Consider the following 17747-nt stretch of genomic DNA (forward strand, 5'->3'; position numbering starts at 1 on the left):
AGAGACTTTATGAAACTCTCCCAATGCTACAATTAAATTGTTGCTGGAATTCATGCTGCTCAGTTCTTCAAGCCCTCCAACTTATAATGACATAAACAAAACTACTTAACATTAAGCATAATTGCAAGTCATCTCAATTAATTTTCTACTCAAATGAATTGTTATTTTGTTTATAAATATTTATAGAATTTTCGGCACTGGTGATAGCCTGTTTGTATTTCGTATTTTGGAGGAATACCTATTCTTCAAAATATAGGCACTGTAATTTTTGGTTGCTCATGAAATATTTATTAATGCTAATGCCAATAAAAATAATGCCATGGTGATTATGCTCTTCAGTCATTAATGCCCTGAAAGAAGTAATTTGCAAATTGGTATACTGTCACTCAAAGTATTAATTTACCACATGTGGGTAACAAATTACTTCTGGAATCAGGCTAGGCACAATTGTCAGGCTCTCTGAATGTGAATGCTACAGGGGAGAGAAATTTCAATCAGTTGCCAAATCTCATAGATCTGTTTCCACAATGTATCTTACATACATTCCCTATTTCCTCTATTGTATTTCAACTGTTAACACCTCAGTTCAGGTGGTTCTTACTACATTAGCAATAGGTTGCTTTGCTGTCATTTGACATCTACCCCAAGCTATCCTATGCAGCCGCTAGATCAGCCTTCTCAAAAGAGGTACAAAGTATTAGGTATAAAATAAGCTATAAGAATATATTGTACAACACCGGGAATATAGCAAGTGTTTTATAACTATAAATGGAGTATAATCTTTAACAATTGTGAATCACTATATTGTATACCTGTAACTTATATAATACTATACCCAATTATGCTTCAATTAAAATAAAAAACAAAACAAAACACAACATAGCTTCGCTTCTTGATTGGTTCCTGAATGAAATCTAAACTCTGGCTCTGCCCTTTTGCACCTGCAGGTACACACACACACACAGGTTCTCAATCTTAATGCACTTTGGAATCTTCCAAAGAACTTCAAACATACTGGCTCTGAGTAATTGAGGAGTGTGGTTTGAGCCTTCGGGTTTTATAAAACTCCCCTGGTGACTCTAATGTGTACTCAGGGCTGAGAACCACATTAAAAACAACATATTAAGAGAGATAACTTGTTGTAGAAGGGAAAATAATACCTCCTAAGAGCCAGGAGACTAGTGCTCAATTCTGGATTTTGCCATTGAACAAAAGATATCTAATATATCAAATAATTCCACTAAATCTCACTTCCTCCTCTATAAATGCAACGTGAAGGAATTAGACCAGGTTAATTTAATGTTAACATAGCACTTATGTACTCAGCTCTGTATTTGAAGCTGAAAATTTAACATTGAACAAGAAAACAAGTCTCTGCTCTAATCAACTTTACAAAGCATGAGATACAGTGAATATGTTAAAAAAAAAGTAATTACAAGTTACCATAAAAACTGTGAAGGAAATAATTTATGATATTATGAGAAAAACTTAGGGTGGGGATGAGCATTATAGTAAAAATAGTAAGAAGTCATGATTCTCACTTTTTAGATGATCTTGGTCTCAATTTTGTAAAAATTAACAAGGTAGACCACATCAGTAGAGGAAAAAAATAGATTCCTGAAGGTCTTCATATTTAATGCGTAGCATCTCATAGACTGAAAATTCTTATGTGGCAACATTAAGAGATTCTGCTTCGTTGTTTCCCCCACTTTATACACCCATGTTTTGATAAAATAGGTAAAATCTACCCTTTCAGACTCTTTAAACATAACAAAAAATTAGATTAGGATGATTGAACTCAAAATAAACAATTGTCCATACTGTACAATAAGGCTGTAATGCAAATCTCCAATTCTTTACTGGGGATTGAGGAAAACTGAGTCCCTTGTTCCTGAAGCACAGTCTCTGAGCAAAAAAGGCTTTCTCAACCTTATAAATTGTCCAGATATTGGTAACCCTTGGGTGTTTGTCCACACTGATAGTGCTGAGATGTCACTTTCCTTTCCTGGGGCCATCTTTGTCAGATCTGTTATGGTGGGAATTCTAAGGACCCACTTAGGGCTGAGAGAGGCAATACTGAGGGCAGTTTCTAGTGTTAGGAAGTCTTGTGCTTTATAAGCTATTCATGAAGTAGACAATCTGGATCCTTGTTAACAAATCCAAATGGAATAAGACAAGTAGTGTGAGCCAAGATTCCAAGCCAAGTGAATCTGGAAGCATGAGTTGGCTGCCATCTGGAAGAATTCCACAAGTCAAGGAGCAAGCAGATTATGGAGGCTGAAGATGCAGATGCATCTGAAAGTCTAAGGAAAGGCTGAAACAGTGATACTTTTTATCCAAGAAAATTTATATAATTTTGCTCTAGTAGTCCCATCCCCTTTAAGTCCAAACTTTTTTGATGCTATTCTTAAGGAGATTTGATTTCTCTAATGCCCCTGAAAAATTCTCTGGTTATTTTTTTATGTCCTTGTAAATGGCTACTCTGCCTCCTTAGTCATCATCGTCATCATCATCACCATCAAACTACAACCAGAATTTATAGAAGACTTGTCACCTGTCTGGCACTGGGCTAAGATCTTAACCCTTTGGCTTCTGCTCTGCTTCTAATCTGAAAGCTAAGCCTGAACTAGGATTTTAAAAAGGCTTTTTACAGCCAATTGTTTTTGGCAGAGAAAGCAGGTGTGTTCTCTGATGTGTTCTCTCTGTTTTTTGGAAGACTAACAGCCTCCCTGCTCTCAGGGTTTTGCCTGAAGAATTTCATGTCTGTGATTATGCTACATGCCTTATGAGGGTTACACAGTCAAAACACTGTCAAACATTATGGGCAAGAAAACAGTAAGCTTAGGCTGATTGGTTCTGCTACCCTGAAGCCAGATAGCAGGGTCAGGGACGGGTGCTGAGAGAATAACGCAGCAGGGTTCTGGGGTCTGAGGTCTGAGAAATCAGGAGAGGACCGAACTTCACAGTAATTGTTCTGAGAGTCCCTCAGAGCAAGTGTAGCCTTCTGACTTGGAGCAGGAAGTGCCTGAGGAGTTACTGTATTCTCATTACTCTTGCCTGTTGTTTTTTGTGGGTCACTTTCTCTGGCCAGAGAAGATCTGAATTACTTGGGGAATCAGGCACCAAATCCCTGATGCTCTCACCTCTGCCACCTTCCTCCACAGACTGAGGAGCAGCCCAAGTCACAGAAATCCTAACACCTATTTGCTTTGTGGTTCAGTGTGTGAACGCCCTTTCAAGTCCACAGGCTCCACTGCTTTAAATATATTTAAACATTATATATAATATCCAGGCATTATATATAATAACTGTATAGGGGCCCCAAACATTAGACAAAGATAGAGGATATGTGTGGGCAGCCTCACTAAAAAAAGAAATGCAAAAGAGCAACACTTTCTCTAGGGCAGACACTGCTACACAGACTAGATATATTAACTCATTCAATCTTAAGAAGCTTATGGAGTAAGTTCTATTATTATTCCAATTTTACAGATGTGGAAACTGAGAGAGAGAGATAAAGCAACCACCCAAGGTCACAGAGCTACTTAGGGCAGAAGCAGGACTTGAACACAGGAAAGAAATTTGGCTCTACCAGCTGTGTTCATAACCATTACACTCCGCAGAAAGTTTTATCTGAATGTAATTTATAAATTTCACCCTGTGTTTGTTTTATGTAGAGTGTTTCATAAGGTGGGTGAGGTAAGGTCTTCCACAGCCTGCCACTTAGACACAAGATTAATGTGTTGAAGCAACACCAGGGTCAACTATCATGCTGCTTTGTAAATTAACCTTGGTTGTGCTTTAGTCCGGCTGCATTGGGAAATGAAAGGTTTTTCATCTTGGGTCTTCCTCATTTACTCACAGGCAATGCCAGCTGTGCCCCAAGTGGCTTACTTCTTGTCTGTAATATCTAACGGAACATTGCTATAAGATTACAATGATTTTAGTCAGAAGACTGAAATGTGATTATATAGGCTTGGGGGGTACAAAAATATAGCAGGATCTGGTGATGTTTGGGAGCATAACTTAAAGAAAATGCTCCAAAATATTCAGTGAGAAGGATATCAGGGTTCTTTAGAAAGCATATGCCTGTAAGACCTTTTGTGCTGTTATTTCCATGAAAAAAATAGGTTGTCTTGGACACAAAGGGTATCGTTGTTGTTAAATTAAATGCCTCAGTAAAAGAATTATGAACAGCTTCACTCCACTGTGCCTCACTCTAGCCAAGGGTGGCTACTCTTTTTTTTTTTTTTTTGTGGTACGTGGGCCTCTCACTGTTGTAGCTTCTCCCGTTGCAGAGCACAGGCTCCAGACGCGCAGGCTCAGCGGCCATGGCTCACGGGCCCAGCCGCTCCACGGCATGTGGTATCTTCCCAGACCGGGGCACGAAACCGCGTTCTCTGCATCGGAAGGTGGACACTCAACCACTGTGCCACCAGGGAAGCCCAATGGCTACTCTTAATATTAAACAATTTATTATTTTCTAAGGAGTAGCAAGAGAGCAGTTAGCACATATAAGTTAAAGAAGTGCCATCACAAACACAGGGGCAGATAGAGAGGTGCGGAACTCTAGTTTATAAACTGGACGTTAAAGAGCTTAATGTATGTCTACATAAATGATCTGCATTAGACTCATGGTGGTCTGTCCTTATTTCAGTGAAGAAATTTTATATATGTTTATTACACCCATTAGCCTCACTTTGTAACCTATCTCATGCCGTGCCAAAAGACCCTCAATTTGTGATTATAAATCATATTACCTTTAGAGTGGTTCCAAAATGACTCCCTCAGGATGCCACTTTCCTATGCATGTTTCATAGGGAACTGACCTTCTTCTACTTGAATATGATGATACCTCTTTCCATGGGTAGTATTGTGCCATAGGACAACTGAAAATTGTTCAGCCATGAGAAGCTGAGTTGGAGTCAATAAGATGCTCAGATTTATGTAGGACTGAATTCATTCTGTAAAGCTATTTTTCATCAATTTTGGATACGTTTGCCCAATTGGTTTTACCTTAACTCAAAATTTAATACATAAATAAATAAGAGATTTGTAGCATTCAAGTCAAGAAGTTAGACACTAACAAATTAAAACTAAAGAAAGCAGGTGAAAAAGATTGCTTAAAGGTAGAAATTTATGTTTTAGAAAATGGTAAGTTTTTCAAGTAAATACAAGCACTTATTCTCTGAAAAACCAATAATATAGACAAACCATAAATCCACGTTATCAAGAAGTAAACACAGAGCGGGACCATACTATACAGTCTATTTGTAATTTACCTCAACACCTCCTCATGACATTAGCCCTGATTTTCACTTAATGAGATACCTTCCCCCACCACCAGTTCAACATCTACTATCCAACCCTAAAGAAGGAGCAGGTAACTTAGATCCAAGCCAGTCAGTGTTGCCTATAGTAACCTGGATATTATACAGCCACATGACTGATGTTAGTCCTGAGAGAAGCACTCAGGATATTTGCTGGAGCAAAAGCTCCTGCTGTTGTATGCTTTATTTGAAGCTGGACATATCTGTTCCTGGGAGATACTGGCTTCCATATTGTCGCATAAGAAAGCCCATTTGAGTCTAGTCAAAACAGAGGCAGTCGATACAAAAGGACAAAAAACTTTTTTTCTAGAAACATATTTTGAGGCCCAGTATTCAGTAATGCCTGAAGTGAGATCTAACTGAACTTTTAGCAATGAAAATCAATGAATTGCCACTTTTGCTTAAGTCAGTTTGAGCTGGGATTTTCTGTCACTTGAAACAAAAAGCATTCTACGCTAAATATATACTAAATTAGGCAAAGACAGAAATGAGATGGGAAATAAAACCAGAGGCTTGGAAGATATTTTTTAAATTAAAAAAGTGAACATCACGCATAAAATTGGAAAATCTCAGTAAAATTATTGTTTTCTTAGAAAATATGTAATTTGCCAAGATAAACTCAAAGAGTAAAAAAATTAGACCAATATCTAAAATAATAAAAAAACACAATAGAAAATGAAGAGACAAATAGGAAATTCAAAAAAGAACACAAGTAATTAGTAATTAAGTGAAATCAGTAATAACTAAAATTTAAATGGAAACCATGAAAGTTATTATTTTTATTATTTTATACAAAAAAAGCATATGTTTGGTGTTAAAGAAAAAGAATGCCCTTCTTCAGTGCTGGTTTGATTATGTAGATATAAACCCTCTCATTCAGTGTGGAGTATAAATTGATACCACTTTTCTAAAGGACAATGGAGAAAATTGAATCAAGCCCTAAAGAAACATGTAGTCCTTTGAAGCTATCCCCCCAAAATATTCAGAGGCACACATAAAGATTACAGAAAGAAGGATGCATATCGCAGGGTTCGTTACATTTATGATGAATTTATAGCAGCCTAATGCTCTGAAGTAGAGGATGGGTTAAGTAAATCATTTTACATTAAAAAAAGATGCAACTTTATGAAACTTAAGTTGCTGATATAGAAGAATATGTACTGGCAAGGGAAAACTGTCTTAAAACTTCTGTCATTAAGCCTGGAAAAATAAACAAAAATACAAATAGGTTTTATAAAAGGAGAATATAATAATGAATAAACATTTAATTTTCTGTGTTTTCTATATTTCTATTGCGTATGCATTATTTTTTTAAAAAAAAGAAAAACACAGGTTAAAACTTAAGATTCAAAATTTTGGCTTGCTTTTTTATCTTACAGAGTTTAAAAATAGCAGACAGATATAACTGGAGCATCTCTTTGTAAAGTAAACTGACTATATATATATACTCTATCTAACAGTGAAGTACTCCAAATTGTGTGCATCTAGTCTGTCAGATTCCAGGGAGGAAAAATCTCTGAAATTGACATTGTTGTTGAGTATCGACCACCCTCATGTGATTCCCACAGGTTCCAGGTTGATAAACTGGGAAAGGTTAAAAAAAAAAAAAAAAAAAGACCATCCTCTCCAAAGTATTAATTTATCCCTGAAAATGTTTCAGTGGATGTCACCTGGATAGAGCTCTAAAAATGAAAGCTGGCTCTATTTAAATATTTACCACTTCAGGTGAACATATGCTTTTCCCTTTCTTTTTTGCCTCATTCCTTTTTTTCCCATTTCTTTGCAAACAAAACAAAACAAAAAATAAGCTTCATGTTACAATTTTTCTAGTCATAGATACAGTTGAACAACACAGGTTTGAACTGCGCCCAACCACTTATATGTGGATTTTTTTCCAAGGAATACATACTACAGTACTACACAATCACAGCTGGTTGAATCTGCAAGATGCCAAAACACAGATATGGAGGGTCGACTGTAAAGTTATATGTGGATTTTCATACCAGTGCTCCATACCACTGTTACCAACCTTTTCGCTGTCTACTCATAGTTTGCACATTGAACACCCCTGGCCCCCTTGTTTTTGTGGGAGAAATACACAAATATTTTCAATATACTGTTGTATTACATTTCAGAAATAAATAGGGTGCTTTGGGAGCCCAGAAGAGGGGCACTCAAATTAGTGTGGTAGTTCTGATAAGGCTTCTTGGAGGAAAATGCTTGAGCTGAATCCTAAAAGTGGTAGAGGAGTTCGTTAGTAAGAAAAGACATGGCTGGTGCTGGTATGCTGACCTCACATCCACAGGAGGTGGGTAGGTCATGGATCTGGCCAAGGGAAAGTCCAGCTACATAATTTGCAAAGCCCAGTGCAACTACATGGGCCGCATACCCATAAAGCTTGCCATGGCAGAGAGGGATATATGCAAGTTCTCCCACACACACAGCTTAAGAGGTGGGGGCCGAGGCAACTTGCAGAGCCTACCTGTATCTGAAAGGACAGCATAGTCTAGTCTGAGGGTAAGCAGGCCCCATACTGCCAGAATTTCTGCTGGCAAAAGGTGTTTCCTTTCTTATACATTAGTCCAAAGGACCTTAAAAAATGATGATGACGCCACCCAGAGTCACCTATGAAACTTTAAAAATATAGATATCAGAGACCCACCTTAAGCCTACTGAATCAGAATATACAGGAATGTAGACCTGACATTTGTGCTTAGAAAAGATTCATGCACATAGCTGAGAACTACTTAACTATATTAGTCTTTGGGATGTTTCAGTTATATTTTGCTACTAAAATCACTGATAAGTGTAAATATTTCTATGGAGTTTCTAAGTAATGTGGTGATATTCACTATTTTGTAGTTAGTAAATGTTTTCCATATATTAAAGAAATAATACAAATATAAGGATTATGACTAGAAATAGAAATGGGACAACTTATTGACAAATATTAATACACACTACACATATAAATAGTGTGTTACATAATCATTAAATTTTATACATTAAAATCATATCATATGTTTGTGATTCCAAGCAGTCAGAGAAAGAGTCACCTAAAATACTGATATCCACCCCTCCACTAAGATCCCACTTAATAGGTATAAGTATAGGTGATAAATAATTTATAGATTCCTGCCTAGCTATACGAGATACATATTTTTGTCAATATAAGTTTCTCGATATGCATAGATTACTGGAAAATAAATTTAAATATACTAGATCCAGTGCAATGCTGGAAATAATGTTCTTAATAGTAATAAATAGTTGGCCTGTTAATTTTTATAAGGATTTGAGGAAGTAATTCTTCTAGAAATCCTTTGGAACATTCTGGGGACAATTATAATCATGTAACAATGAGTGCATTTTAAACAAATGGCATTGTGCATGCATGATTACCAAGTTAGAGTAACTTCTGAAGAACCACCCTTCTCTTAAATGTTTTGCAGCTTTGGTTGCCATAACAACACAATATTGGTCCTTTACTCCTGAAAAGAAAATTTGCTGTATTTTTTTCTTATCCCTGAAGAAGCTTAAAAAATGATAGGTGAAATATCACATTTAATACTACCAAATTTGGTGCAATGTAGAGAGACACTTGGGGAAACGTTATCTATAGAGTTTCATTAACCATGTTAATTCCCATACCAGGGTACTTCAACATGTTTTGTCAATATTGTATCATATTTTAAAGTTGTAAAATTATTTTGCTTACTAGTACCTATATTTTTAACAATATAATCTTTAATCCAAATAATTGTCATGCTAAATTATATTTAGGAAATTATATATATATAAATACAGTTGACCCTTGAACAACACAGGTTTGAACTGTGTCCAGCCACTTATATGTGGATTTTTTTCCAATGAATACATACCACAGTACTACACAATCACAGCTGGTTGAATCTGCAGATGCCAAACCACAGATATGGAGGGCCGACTGTAAAGTCATATGTGGTTTTTCAATTGTTCAAAGGATCAGTGTCCCTAACCCCTGCATTGGTCAAGGGTCAACTCTATAGTTCTTTGCTTTAAACGAGGTAAACTGTCAAAAAGTTGAGACCCAAATGTCTCTCCCATTCAGAACCAATCTTTCTCCTTAGCTGAGTCACTTTAGATTGCTTATGAAGAGAAAGTTGTAGGTTAAATAGCTAAGAACTTGAAGAGCAAAAGATCATTAAAAATTAGGTTTAGTGTTGTGGAAATTTAACTAAAAAAGCTAAAATTTAATAAGTAAGGACAAAAGGAATATTGAAATAAATAGAAACCCTGACCGAAACCCATGTCCCTTCTTTGGAAGTCCCCATCTCACAGCCCCTGTTAAAATGGTGAATCCTAGTGACCAAGTAGGCACTGTGTGATCCTGATCTGAGGGCCTAGGTTTGAATATTCCCACTATCCATATTCAAATTCTCTAAAATGAATCAATTTCCTTGATGTCAATACTACAAAGAAAGATTTTCATGTGTTTTTGTGGGATAATTACTACTGCTGAATGGTGATGCAGAATAAGGTATAGTGGCCACTCTGAGTCAGTATTCCCCCTCGCAGACCTGCATACCACTGAGATCTCCTGGGAAGGGAACTAGGTGTCCAAACCACCATCCACTGGCTCAAAGAACAAAACCAAAAAACCAACAAACAAAACCCACCCATATGTTAGTTTTGACTCTTCCGCTCCTTACACCTCTGACATATAATTCTTCTACAAGTCTTGCCAAATATGTCAACTTGTTCCATTTCTTCCAATTTCTGCCACCATCATCCTTTTCCAAGCCACACCATCTCTTTTAGACAAAGGCAGTAACTTCCTAACTGACCTTCCTGCATTCATTCTTGTTCCTCTTAAAACCATTATCTACATAGCCATCAGAATAATCTACTTAAATCAAATCAGACCATGTTATTCCCTGGCTTTTAACTCTTCAATGATTTCTCATTACTTTTCAAGTGAAATACAAAAGCTTTAGGGTCAGCATCATCAAGAGATAAGGCAAGGATACACCTGATTCTTTCACCACCATGAGAGAGATACTGGGCTAAGGAATAATGCCGAATATGTAATTTGGGTCTATATTACAGTGGAGAAAACTTGTCCCCTCAGTTCTCTCCCTTTTAATAAGTCAGGCATTAGAGCAACCCAATTAATGAAGGACATCAAGCTGTCTAGACACAAGAGAGTATCGATTTGAAGGGCCAGTGTTATAAAGATGGGAATTGTCTATGAACTTCAGGTGACAGCAGATGAAGACCCTGGGGCTCAGGTGGAGAAGACTGATTTCTTGTTAAGTTGAGCTCAGAGTCCTATCCTCCGTTGGAAGAGGGGCTGGTCCCAGCTATCTTGTCCACATTCAGGCAATCCAGAATGAACACCCAGGCTATTTTTGGACAGTCTTGCTCTTTGCAAAACATCCAGATACTCTCTCCTATAATTTCTTTTTCTTCTGAACATTTATCAGAATCAATCTTATCTCATTTATTTAAAAAAGAATTTAAGAGTATCTATTCATGCCTACTCTGTGTCATTATTCTAGATACATACTTGTTTACTTATTAATTATCTATGTTCTTCACAAAAAGGTAAACTCCTTGGGCAGGGGGTTTTCTGTCTTGTTCAAAGCTTTATCCTGAAAATAAGCACTACATACTATTTTTTAAATGAACTAATGAATGAATTACTAATTGCCAATAGGAGTTTTTTAAGCCTAAAAGAAACATTTTATTTCAACTTATCAGGTAGCATTAATTTAAAAAATACGTTTAGGGCTTCCCTGGTGGCGCAGTGGTTGAGAGTCTGCCTGCCGATGCAGGGGACACGGGTTCGTGCCCCGGTCCGGGAAGATCCCACATGCCACGGAGCGGCTGGGCCCGTGAGCCATGGCTGCTGAGCCTGCGCGTCCGGAGCCTGTGCTCCACAACGGGAGAGGCCGCAACAGTGAGAGGCCCGCGTACCACAAAAAAAACAAACAAACAAAAAAAACGTTTAAGTTCTAAACTTAACCATGTCTTTCCAAGTGACACAGTTCTGTCCTCTTGTTTAATGAGTATTCATAACAGTTACCATTCAAAATGAATTACTTTTGAGAGTGACAGGGAGGCTGTTTAAATTATGCCAGGACACAGAGGAACTGAATAGACATTTTTCCAAAGAAGAATCTAAATAGCCAAACAAGTACATGAAAAGATGCTCAACATGACTGATCATTAAGGGGAATGCAAATCAAAGCCACAATGAGATATCACCTCACACCTGTTAGAATGGCTATCATCAGGAAGACAAGAGATAAGTGTTTTTGAGGATGAGGGAAAAAGGGAAACCTTGGGCACTGTTGGTAGAATGTAAATTGGTGTAGCTATTATGGAAAACATTATTGAGGCTCCTCAAAAAATTCAGAATAGAGCTACCATATGATCCAGCAACTCCACTTCTTGATATGTATCCAAAGGAAATGAAAACAGGATATCAAAAAGATATCTGCACTTCTGTGTTTACTACAGTATATTCACTACATATTCACTTGGCTATTATTCACAACAGCCAAGATACTGAAACACTTAAGTGTCCATAAAGAGATAAATCCATAAAGAAGATGTAGCATATATATAATGGAATATTATTCAGCCACAAGAAAGAAATCCTGCCATTTGTGACAACACAAATGGACCTTATGGGCATTATGCTGAGATAAGTCAGACAGAGAAAGACAAATACTGTATGATATCACTTATATGTGGAATCTAAAAAAGCCAAACTCATGAAAACATAGACTAGAATAGTGGTTTCCAGGGGCTGGGGGTGGGATGAGGGAATTGGGGAGTTTTTTTTTTTTTTTAATACAGCAGATTCTTATTAGTTATCCATTTTATACATATTAGTGTATATATGTCAATAGGAATTGGGGAGATTTTGTTTAAGGGGATAAACTTGCAACTCATAGGTAAGTTCTGGACACACAGGGCACAGTGTTTATAGAGTCAACAATACTGGATTATAAACTTCAAAAGTGCCAAGAGACTCGATCTTAGTTGTTCTCACCATAATAAATTATAATTATGTGACATGACAGAGGTGTTCCCTAACACTATGGTGGTAATCATATTGCAATATACAATGTAGCAAATCAACATGTTGTACACTTTAAATTCACACAATGCTATATGCCAATTATACTTCAATTTCAAAAAAGTGTTCCAGGACAACAAACATACACCGAGATTGCCCTGGGCAATCCAAACTGCATGGTTAGCTGACTAAATTATATTCTACAGTTACAAACTCTGTGTTTCAAGCCTCTAAAATAATTCTCAAATTAATACATGACATTTCTAGTAGTCACATTATTTCATGTATGCTCTTAAATTTTGGAAGAGTAAGTTATATTTTGGTAGTTGTTACCATGATAAAGATAAAAATGAACACATCATGCTTACTATGTACCAGGTGATAGCTAAGGGTTTGACTTATTTTAACTCATTTAATCCTCACAACAACCTTATAAAGTAAGGATTGTTATTATCTTCATTGCAGAGATAGAAATGGAGGTGCAGAGAAGTTAAATAATTAGCTCAAGGTCACACAGCTGAGTGTGATCATGAGTAGTGGAGCCAGGATTCAAACTCAACCAGTTTCCTCCGTAGTTCATGATCTTGTTCATCATGGTTTTGGGGAACAGACAGATGGCAACTTACATTCAGTGTCTAACTGCTCTTCTCCACACAGTAATTTGTATGGGGGTAGACTATGCAATGGTTTGAGAAATGCTTAAGAACTTGACATAGGCAAAGCAATGACAGGGAATGTCAGGCATGCTGCAAAACATAGTTTACTTGCCAAGAACATTCTCATTCTGGGTAGGTCTTAGTTAAACATAAAGAAAGGGAAAAAAAGAAAGAAGATCCTGTTTTTCTGTTAGAAACATATCATCTGTTAATTTTTCAAATAGTAGGCTAAACATAAAGAAATTTCAGGTCATAAGCGATGGGAAATGAGCATAATAGTCTTGAATGAATTTATTAATGGAATAAGAATTTGGTGTCAGGCAAATGAAATTAAAGTCTGAAAGACTTAAATCTATTATCACTGACTCAGATATAAAATATTATTCATGATTAAGAGATTAAAATCTTAGATGTAAGTTGCAGCATGTAGGAAACCAAAAAAAGCCTCAATGTAGATGTTTCATGAAGAAGTAATACGATTTTCACAATTTTTAAGGAAAATTATTTTATAGATTAAAAAATAATATATCCTTACACAATGGTATCAGTTGTAATGTGATTCACTTCTAATATATTTTAAACTTCAATAGTTTTTAAATTTCTTGTTCCAGAATTACTTTTAAAAATAACATTAATTTTCCATGTTTTCATGTAAGGCACTTAGAAGTTGCCACTCCATCCTAACAAGTGAAGAGCTGAACAGACTGAAGAGTCAACGACTCTTCTTGGGTTCTTAAGAGAGGGGAGGACACAGGGCAAACGGATGCTCCCAAGATTGCAGTTACACACAGGAGACTACATGGAGTAAGGACGAAGCAGGGCAGAGACTCAGAGCAGACGCCACCACAGGAACCAGCGCGAGGGTAGAAAAACCTGAACTGTAATCGACAAATTGCTGGAGGCTCAACATGGGCAACTCTGACAGTTAAAATCTCCAGGGTCACCCAGTCATGGCGAGGGGGGTGCACAGTATTATAAGACTTACCTCCAGGAGCGTGACCAAGCTTCCACGTTGGAAAAAACTTCTCTCCTGATCCAGCAAGGGGAAGAGGAAAGGAACCATTTTGAAATACACTAGAGCATGCAGACCTCCTTAATAAAGCCTGCCCTCAGGGGAAACTAATTAACTGGAGCCTAACCTGCTGGGGTATTATCAGAGCCTAACTGACCTGGGGGAAGGGAAATACCTAATATAAGCCAGCTTTAGCCTTCCATGTGACAGAAAGGACAAAAGCAACTACAGCCAATACTAGCCATCTGGTCCCACCGAAGGAGAGAGAAAAAACTGAGAAATACTTGTGAAGTTCATGGTCCAGAGGCATAGCTCACTAAAAGGCTGATCCCCTATCACAGGACTATAGAACACTTCTCCCTCCCCCAACAGCACATTACTAAAGGCCTATTTATAGCTGTTCCTTTTACTGGGTATATCTGGTTATCAAGAAAAAAATTATGAGGCATACCAAAAAACAAAAACACAGTTTGAAGAGTATCGGAATTATCAGACAGGGAATCTGAAACAACTTGTTGGGCTGCACACCAGAGTCCTACAAGGCCTGCACCTGCCCAGATTTAAGACCAAAGAAAGAGCCTGGAGTCAGCAACAGAGATGTCAAAGGTTTAATGGATGGGGGAGCCTACACTTCAGCCTGTATGTCTGAAGCAAGGTCCTGGAGCGACACCCCACTGTGTGCACAGATAGCGGGCAGGACATGGCTGCAGGCTTTGCTCCTGGGGGAAGGGGAGATTACCAGTTTACAGGGAATTGATGTCAGGTGGGCTCATTAGTTACCAGGGAAACCAGTAGAGGGGCAAGCCCCTCACCGCCTCTTTGATAAGAACAATCACCAGCTGGGGCCTGGGGCAAGTATATACGAAGGTCAGTCATGCGTGTAGGGTGTAGGTGAAGCAGGTACTGGTGGAGCAGGGGATGTACAGAGAGCAAGAGAACAGCCATCTTGAGTGGCCTGATCATACACAACTATAATTAATATGCCAAGGGCTCTAATGGATAAAATAGATAGCATGCAAGAACTGATGGGTAGTGTAAGTAGAGAGATGGGAATTTCAAGAAAGAATCTAAAAGAAACTCTAGAGATAAAAAGTACTGTAACAGAAATAAAGAATGCCTTTGATGGGCTCATTAGTAGATTGAACAATGCTGAGGAAAGAATCTCTGAGCTTGAGGATATATCAGTAGAATCCTGGAAAATGAAAAAGCAAAGAGAACAAAGACTGAAAAAAAAGAACAGAATATCCAAGAACTGTGGGACAACTATAAAAGTTATAAATTACACATGATAGGAATAACAGGAGGAGAAGAAAGAAAAAGAAACAAGAAATATTTGAAACAATAAATGATAGAGAATTTCCCCAAAATAATGTCAGATACTAAATCACAGATCTAGGAAGTTCAGAGAACATCAAGGAGGATAAATGCAAAAATCCAAAAACCAAAACACACCTTGTATATCATTTTCAAACTACAGAAAATCAAAGATAAAGAAAAAATTCTGAAAGAAACCAGAGGGAAAGAACACCTTACCTGTAGAGGAACAAAAATAAGAATGACATCGAACTTCTCAGAAACCATGAACCATGAAAGTAAGAAGAGAATGGAGTGAAATATTTAAAGTTGAGAGAAAAAGACCAACAACCTAGAATTCAGTACCCTATAAACTTATTCTTCAAAAGTAAAAGAGAAATAAAGACTTTCTCAAACAAAAATTGAAAGAATTTGTTGCCAGTAGACCTACATTGTAAGAATGTTAAAAGAAGTTCTTCAGAGAGAGTGAAAATAATATAGGTCAGAAACTTGGATCTATATAAAGTAAGGAAGAGCACCCAAAAAAGGAATAAGTGAGGGTAAAATTAAACCTTTTATTTTGTTATTCATAATTGATCTAACAGATAACCATTTGTAAAAAATACAAACTCTTTACTGACTATGTATGTATGCTTATCTATCACATATATCTTATGTACATATATATATATATATATGACTTATACATGCTTATAAATAAGAAATATATGACAGCAAGGATGCAAGGGATGAAAAGGAGAAATTAGGATTATTTTGTTATTCACTATCTGTAACAAGGTATAGTATTATTTGAATGTGGACTTGGGTTAGCTATAAATGTATATTGCAAACTCTATAAACAATTTAAAAAAGTAAAAAATGAAGCATAAACAATATGCTAAGAAAGGATAGAAAATGGAATCCTATAAAATGCTCAATTAAAATGATAAAAGGCACAAAAAAAATGGAAGACAAATAGGAACAAAGAATAAAGGAAACAAGTAGGAAACAGTAACAAACATGGTAGATATTAATCCAACTATATCAATAATCACATTGAATTTCAATGGTCTAAATATACTGATTAAAAGACAGATTGTCAAAATGGATCAAAAATTAGGGCTCAACTATATGTTGTCTATAAGAAGCCCATTTTAAATATAAAGACACAGATTAAAAATAAATGGATGCAGAAATGTATCTCATGCTAACACTAATTAAAAGAAAACTGGAGTAGCTGAATATTAATTTCAGACAGAGTCAACTTCAGAGCATGGAAAGTTATCAGGGATTAAGAATAACATTTTAAAGATAAAGGGGTCAATTTTCCAAGAAGACATAATAATCCTTAACGTGTATACACCTAACAACAGAGTGTCAAATTATGTGAGGCAAAAAACTAATAGAATTGCAAAGAGAAATAGAGGAATCCACTATCATAGTAAGAGATTCGACACCTCTCTATCAAAAATGGACAGATCACACAGGCAGAAAATCAGTAAGGACATAGTTGAACAACACCATCAATCAACTGGATATAATTGACAGTATGGTCAATACTCTATAGATAGACTACTTCATTCAACAACAGAAGAAAACACATTCTCCTCAAGCTCGCATGGGACATTCACCAAGATAGAGTATATTCTTGCATGTAAAACATACATTAGCAAATTTAAATAAATAGAAATCAAGCACTGTATGCTCTCAGATCCCAATAGAAAATGATAACAGAAAAATAGCTAGAAAATCCCCAAATATGTGGGAATTAAATAACACATCTCTAAATAACACATGGATCAAGGAAGACAGCTCAAGAGAAATTAAAGAATATCTCAATCAAGTGAAAATTAAAACACAGCTTATCTAAATTTGTGTGATGCAGTGAAAGCAGTCCTTAAGGGATATTTTGCGTATAATAGAAAAGGAAGAATATCTAAAATCAGTAATCTAAGTTTCAACTTTAAGAAACTGAAAAAAAGAATAGCAAGTTTAATCCAAAATAAGCAGAACAGAAATAACAAGAATTAGAGAAGAAATCAATAAAATTGAAAACAAGATATCAATAGAGAAAATCAATGAAACAAAAATCTGTTTCTTTAAAAAGATCAATAAAGTTGATATGCTTCTTTCCAGGATGATTAAGAAAACAAGAGAGAGGACAAAAATTACTAACATCAGAATGAAAGAGGGAATTTAACTACAGATCCTACGGACATTAAAAAGAGTTAAAGGAATACTTTAAACAACTCTATGCCCATATGTTTGATAATCAGGATGAAACTATCAATCCTTGAAAAAAGACAGTATGCCCAAACTCACAAGAGAGTAGACAATCTGAATAAGCCTGTATCTATTAAAGAAATTTAATCAATAATTAATAACTTATC

This window comes from Mesoplodon bidens (assembly GCF_964165515.1).
Source record: "Mesoplodon bidens genome assembly, chromosome: 9".
Lineage (NCBI taxonomy): Eukaryota > Metazoa > Chordata > Mammalia > Artiodactyla > Ziphiidae > Mesoplodon > Mesoplodon bidens.